Genomic DNA, 7,065 nt, shown 5'->3' on the forward strand with positions numbered 1-7,065 from the left:
AGAGACTGGTTTGACACACACGTGTCCCGAGTTGCACTTTAATTACTATCACTTTATAACTGTCTGCTACCTCAATAACTGCTATGTGCATAGAACACTATCTCATAGTATGTTATGTTTACATTTTTAGAAACTGTCATCTTTTTGCACTACTGAGTACTGGTCGGCGCTGCACTGTCTATTGTCCTGTTCATTGTCAGAAATTTGTTGTACTGTCCCGTGCTTTTTGCACATGTTTGCACGTGCACTATATATTGGTATATATAGGTTTTTTATATAGGTATTTTATTTCGTTGTGTTCTCTCATGTGGTCCTGTGTTGGTCCTTTGTTGTTTTTATGTAGCACCATGGTCCTGGAGGAACGTTGTCTCGTTTTGCTGTGTACTGTACTAACTGTATATGGTTGAAACGACAATAAAAACCACTTGACTTGACTCCTGTGAAATTGAATGAATAGAGAGGAGGCACTTACCTTTTCAAAAAGAGAAATAAATAAAAATAGACAATGTCTGAGAGGAAAGGGCCTGTTGTCTCTTTTTTAGAGCTGCAGTACAAGACATATTTTAATGATGGGAGAGCAGCATAAGGATGCGTGCAGTGCGCTTGCTTTAAATGGCCTGCTGGTAGCCGCAGCACTCGCTTATGGCCATACCACCCTGTGCAGGCCCAAACTCGTCTGATCTCGGAAGCCAAACAGGGCTGGGCCTGGTTAGTACTTGGATGGGAGACTTCCTGGGAATACCAGGTGCTGTAAGATTTTTCTTTTCCTTGTTTGTTTTAACTCATACACTCCCCCCTGGCTCAACTGGGATTTATTTATTTATCCATGGAAATTGGTTGTTTGATTGATTTTATTTCATTTAGCTTTCTCTGTGGCAAAGGACAGCCTGCTCATTTATCTTGCCTCCTACAGAAAGCAATAGAGGGTTTGTTTTTTTTTTGCTCTTTCTTGACTGCAACATACAGAGTAGGAAAGTACAAACAAAGTGCAGTGCTTCCAAAATGTGGTGGACACTTTCGAAAGAAAGCGACCTGAGATCATTTTTTAAGTAGAGAAGTGTTTTCTTTGGCCAGTGGCTTATTATTACGTGTTAAGCATTTCATTGTGCAGCTGAGTATGCCCTCCTTTAGCAAATCACATGGATGCTATGACACAGGTATACAGAAAAAGGTATTGTGGATGACTCCTTTGAAATTGAATGTGGAGAGAGGAGTTACATACTTTTTCAACAAGAAAAATAAATAAAAATAGACAATGTCTGAGAGGAAAGGGTCTGTTGTTCCTTTTTTAGAGCTGCAATACAAGACATGTGTCAATGATGGGAGAGCAGCTTAAGGATGCGTGCAGTGCGCTTGCTTTAATTAGCCTGCTGGTAGTAGCTGCACTCGCTAACGGCCACACCACCCTGAGGGCGCCATTGAGCAAACAGGAAGTGAGTTGGCAGTTTGTAGTGAGCAGTTGGTGAGAGAGGCTCACCTTTTTTTGTTTTTTGTTAGATTGAACAAAGTTTTTTTGTTTGTTTTTGATTATTTTAGATTGTTTGTTTAAGTTTATATACTTCCCAGCAGCATTTTGCTGTCTGGGGAGTATTTTTCAATTTTGAGTTTGTTTTCACAATGGATGGATTACAAGGCAACGACACGGACACGGAAAAGACAGGAAACAGCAATGGATGAAGGAAGCTGGACAACACTTGAAGTATCGCAAGAAACTATGGAAGAGATGGAGAGGCAAGGACATGAACTAAACGATGAAGAAAAGGAAGAAGAAGAGACAAATGAGAAAGGAGCAGAGAAAATGTACTGCAGAAAGGACAGAAGGGAGACATTAAGAAGACGGACTGTTAAGGTAATACCAAATGTGGATTTTGCCAAGAAAAAGAGACTTTTAAGAAAAGAAAAGTGTAAAGAAATGAATATGTGGGAAAACAGATTTAAAGTGCTGATGGAGGATGAGGAGGAAGAAGGTGATTAAGAAAACAGAAATGTTTGTTTTTAAGTATGTATTTATTTATTTAATTTTTATGCTTTTAAATATTGTATCTTGGAATGCTAGGGGTTTACTGAACATGGAGAAATTTGAAAAGATGGAGGAGTTATGTAAAGAAGATGTAATTTTATTGCAAGAAACAAATTGGAAAAATGAAAGTGTTAAAAGGTTACAAACAAATTGGGATGGTAATATATATTTTAACAATGGAGATGAGAAAGCAGGTAGGGGGGTAGCTATTTTAATTAAAAGAGGAATATGTGAAAAAGAAAAGGTAATATTTGATGATAGAGTGGGAAAAAGTATGGCTGTGAAAATAGAAAAAGGAGAGGAGGATTTTATTATTTATAATATTCATGCACCAAATGAAGAAAAAGAAAAGGTTGATTTTTTTAAGAAAGTGAATTTTAATTTAAAAAAATGGCAGAAGGTTATTTTAATAGGGGATTTTAATACTGTTTTTACAGAGTTAGATCTGGCAAGTAAGATGGTTTTTAAAGCGGATAAAGGGAGAGAGGAGTTGGTGAAAATAATGGGGACATTAATTTAATAGATGTGTGGAGAGAACGACATAGAACGAAGAGGACATTTTCAAGAATACAAAAGGTAATGAAGGAGATGAAACAAAGTAGAACTGATTATGTTTTATGCAATGGGGACATAGAGGGAAGTATCAAAAATGTATTTTATAAAGAAGTTTGTCTTAGTGATCATTCATTTTTAAATGTGAAATTAGATTCTACAAGAGTGGAAAGAGGAGCAGGGGTATGGGTTCTAAATGGAGACATTTTAAAGGATGAATTTTACAAAGAAAGAATTAAACAGATATTAGAAACCAGTAAAATGAATAGAATGTACTTGGAAGAAAAAAGAATATGGTGGGATAATGTGAAATTAGACATAAAGAATTTCTCAATCCAATATTGTAAAAGTCTAAGAAAAGCGAAAAAGAGTAAGGAAATGGACATAAGAAAAGAGCTGGAAAAAGAAACAAAAAGAATAGAGGAAAATCAGAAGGAAGGAGAATTAGCTACAATGTTAATGTTACAAGATCAATTAAGAGTAATGGAAGATGAAAGATGTAAAGGGGCTATCATTAGAAGTAAGGCAAAGTATGTTGTGGAGGGGGAAAGGAGCACAAAATTCTTTTTTAATCTAGAGAAAAATAGGCAGAGGGCTGATTTAATGAAGGAAGTGCTTGACAAAAATGGAGAAATAAAACAAGGAACAGAAGAGATTTTAATAACAGTAAAGGATTTTTATAAAGACATGTTTAAGAGACAAGGGATAGATAAAGAAGAAGAAGGTTTTTTTTTTTAAATCAAATAAAATTAAAAGTTTCTGTGGAAGACAAGGTTACATGTGATGCAGAGATAATGGAAGAGGAAATAGATAATGCAATAGGGCAATTAACTACAGGGAAGAGCCCAGGTATAGATGGATTAACAAGTGAGTTTTATAAGCATTTTAGAGGAAAAATAGTACCGGTTTTAAAGGAAGTTTATGATGAGATTTAAAAAAAAGAGGAGTTAAGTGAAAGAATGAAGATAGGGATGATCAAAATGATTTATAAAAAAAGGGGGAATCCAAGCGATCTTAAGAACCATAGGCCGCTAACAATGCTAAACACAGATTTTAAAGTTTTAGCAAAAGTTTTAGCCAATAGACTAAGAGCAGTTTTACCTAAAATCATAAGCACCACTCAGACGTATGGAGTAAAGGGAAAAGATATATTGGATATAGTTCAGAGTATAAGAGACACAATGTTTTATATGAAGGAGAAAAATAGGAATGGATATTTAATCAGCTTGGATTTAGAGAAGGCATTTGATAGAGTGGAGCACGAATATTTATTCAATGTTCTTAAAGGGTTTGGATTTGGGGCAAATTTTAGAAAATGGATTAAGATTTTTTATTCAAATATTTTAACATGTATTAAATGTAATGGGTTTTTATCTGAATGTTTTCAACCGACAAGATCCATAAGACAAGGATGTCCGCTGTCTGCCTTACTTTATTCTTTAGTAGCTGAGCCCCTTGGGCTAGCAATGAAGGCAGACAGAGAGATTAAAGGCATCTGGATAGAGGAAAGCACTAAACATGAGCCAATATACCAATATGCGGACGATACAACCTTGCTGGTTGAGGATCTTCAAAGTGTTATGAGGGCAATGGGGATTTTAGAGAAATATTGTAAAGGGTCAGGAGCAAAAGTGAATGTAGATAAGAGTGTATATATGAGGGTTGGGAGTGTGGAACCATTACATCAGCACATACATTTTAAAGAAGAAGAAGAAGAACATATAAAGATTTTAGGAATTTGGGTGGGGCTGGATTTTGATAAAGCCGATGTTCTTAATTGGGAGGGAGCTTTAAAAGGTATAGAAAAAAGATTGAGATTTTGGAAATGATGGTATTTAACGTTGAAGGGAAAGGTTTTAGTGATCAATGCATTAATGCTTTCAAAAATCTGGTATGTGTTGAGTGTAACCCCATTGCCCCATAGGTATTTTAAAAGAATAAAAGAAAGTGTTTTCGATTTTTTATGGGGAAAAGGACGAGTAAAGATTGCATATGATACGCTTATTGGAGGAACCGAAGAGGGAGGACTAGGGCTTTTAGATCCATTTTTAAGGATGAAGACATTAAGAATTAAAGTAGTGAAAAGTTTTTTAGACATAAAGAAAACAGTAATGTGGAAAAATGTTTTGGAATATTTTTTAAGGAAATGTGGTTATTTTAACATGGAATGTAATGTACTGTGGATGAAAACAAAAAAAGATATGTTGACTGGAATACCCAAATTTTATGAAGAAGTTTTAGAAGCCTGGGGAAAGTTTTTAGATAATTTATTGATTTTACCAAAAGAAAGAACACAATTGCTAGAGCAACCACTGTTTTTAAATCCGAATATTACAAAGGATGGAAATGTTATTTACTACAAAAAATGGTGGGATGGAGGACTAAGACAAGTAAAAGATGTTTTATATGAAGTAATTAAAGGTTATCTTCCAATACAAGCAATTGTGGATACAGTATCTGAAAGAGAAGTAAATGTGGGAAAAGGAACACTAGTAAAACAGTTTGATGAGTTGAAGAAAGCCATACCAAAAGAATGGGTGGAAATTATTGAGAAAAACGAAGATACAGTATGCCTGAACTGTATTTTAAAAAGAAAAATGGAGAAAATGTGCCTTTTATGCTATGTAAAGTGAAAGATTTTTATTTGGTTTTTAGAGAAATGGCTTTCAAAAAACCTGTGGCTAACAATTACTGGAAAGAGAGATATGATGATCTAAATGAGAATGAAATATGGAGAAAGGTGGGAATGAAATATATGGAGAATTTTAATTTTTTATTAAGACATAATTGCATTTTAACAGAAATGAGGTTGTGTAAAATTGGATTAGAAAGAAATGCATGTTGTAAAGTTTGTACGAAAAATGAAGAAGGTCTTCTACATTTGTTTTTTTATTGTGAAAATTTGAGTGATTTTATGGAAAAAATGAAAAACATTGCTAAATCTATACTGAAAGAGAAATATGATGAGGATATGACACAGACAAAATGGGAAAAAAATGTTTATATTTGGTATAAATAGTAAAGATTACAATGTGACTGTTTTTAATTTTCTGGTAACAATTGCCAAGCATGCAACATGGCTAAGACGAAACATAGTAAAATATTAAAAAAGAAAGGCAAATGTATGGAGCCTGTTTAAAAACAAAATGGAAACAACAGTGAAATTATTATGTAAATATTTTTTAATGAATGATAAAGAGGATGATTTTATTGAAATATTTGTAGAGGGAAACCCAATGATAGAATATAAAATGGGTGGTGTAACTTGGTTGTGGGAGAAATATGAATGAAGTTGTGTATGTTTCAATGCTATGTATGTATGTTTAAATGAAAAATGTATCAATTTGCTTAATGTAAAAATGTTTTTAATGTAAATTATATTTCCTGAAACTAATCAATAATAAAAAAAAATAAATAAAAAAAAAACTTGTCTGATCTCGGAAGCCAAACAGGGTTGGGCCTGGTTAGTACTTGGATGGGAGACTTCCTGGGAATACCAGGTGCTGTAAGATTTTGCTTTTCCTTGTTTGTTTTAACTCATACACTCCCCCCTGGCTCAACTGGGATTTATTTATTTATCCTTGGAAATTGGTTGTTTGATTGATTGATTTTCTTTCATTTAGCTTTCTCTGTGGCAAAGGACAGCCTGCTCATTTATCTTGCCTCCTACAGAAAGCAGTAGAGGGTTTGTTTTTTTTGCTCTTTCTTGACTGCAACATACAGAGTAGGAAAGTACAAACAAAGTGCAGTGCTTCCAAAATTTGGTGGACACATCCGAAAGAAAGCGTCCTGAGGTCATTTTTTAAGTAGAGAAGAGTTTTCTTTGGCCAATGGATTATTATTATGTGTTAAGCATATAATTGTGCAGCTGAGTATGCCCTTTTTAGCAAACAACATGGAAGCTGTGACACAGGTATGCAGAAAAGTTATTGTGGACGACTCCTGTGAAATTGAATGAATAGAGAGGAGGCACTTACCTTTTCAAAAAGAGAAATAAATAAAAATAGACAATGTCTGAGAGGAAAGGGTCTGTTGTCTCTTTTTTTAGAGCTGCAGTACAAGACATATTTTAATGATGGGAGAGGAGCATAAGGATGCGTGCAGTGCGCTTGCTTTAAATGGCCTGCTGGTAGCCGCAGCACTCGCTTACGGCCATACCACCCTGTGCAGGCCGGAACTCGTCTGATCTCGGAAGCCAAACAGGGCTGGGCCCGGTTAGTACTTGGATGGGAGACTTCCTGGGAATACCAGGTGCTGTAAGATTTCTCTTTTCCTTGTTTGTTTTAACTCATACACTCCCCCCTGGCTCAACTGGGATTTATTTATTTATCCTTGGAAATTGGTTGTTTGATTGATTTTCTTTCATTTAGCTTTCTCTGTGGCAAAGGACAGCCTGCTCATTTATCTTGCCTCCTACAGAAAGCAGTAGAGGGTTTGTTTTTTTTGCTCTTTCTTGACTGCAACATACAGAGTAGGAAAGTACAAACAAAGTG

At 35.0% G+C, this 7,065-nt stretch overlaps 2 pseudogenes; both read left to right on the plus strand.

The window, feature by feature from the left end:
* The first annotated feature begins 638 nt into the window (after positions 1–638).
* Positions 639–757, plus strand: LOC127629387 (uncharacterized; annotated as a pseudogene).
* Positions 758–6,716: 5,959 nt separating this feature from the next.
* LOC127629380 (uncharacterized) lies at positions 6,717–6,835 on the plus strand (annotated as a pseudogene).
* Positions 6,836–7,065: the final 230 nt, after the last annotated feature.

This window comes from Xyrauchen texanus, chromosome 35, assembly GCF_025860055.1.
Source record: "Xyrauchen texanus isolate HMW12.3.18 chromosome 35, RBS_HiC_50CHRs, whole genome shotgun sequence".
Lineage (NCBI taxonomy): Eukaryota > Metazoa > Chordata > Actinopteri > Cypriniformes > Catostomidae > Xyrauchen > Xyrauchen texanus.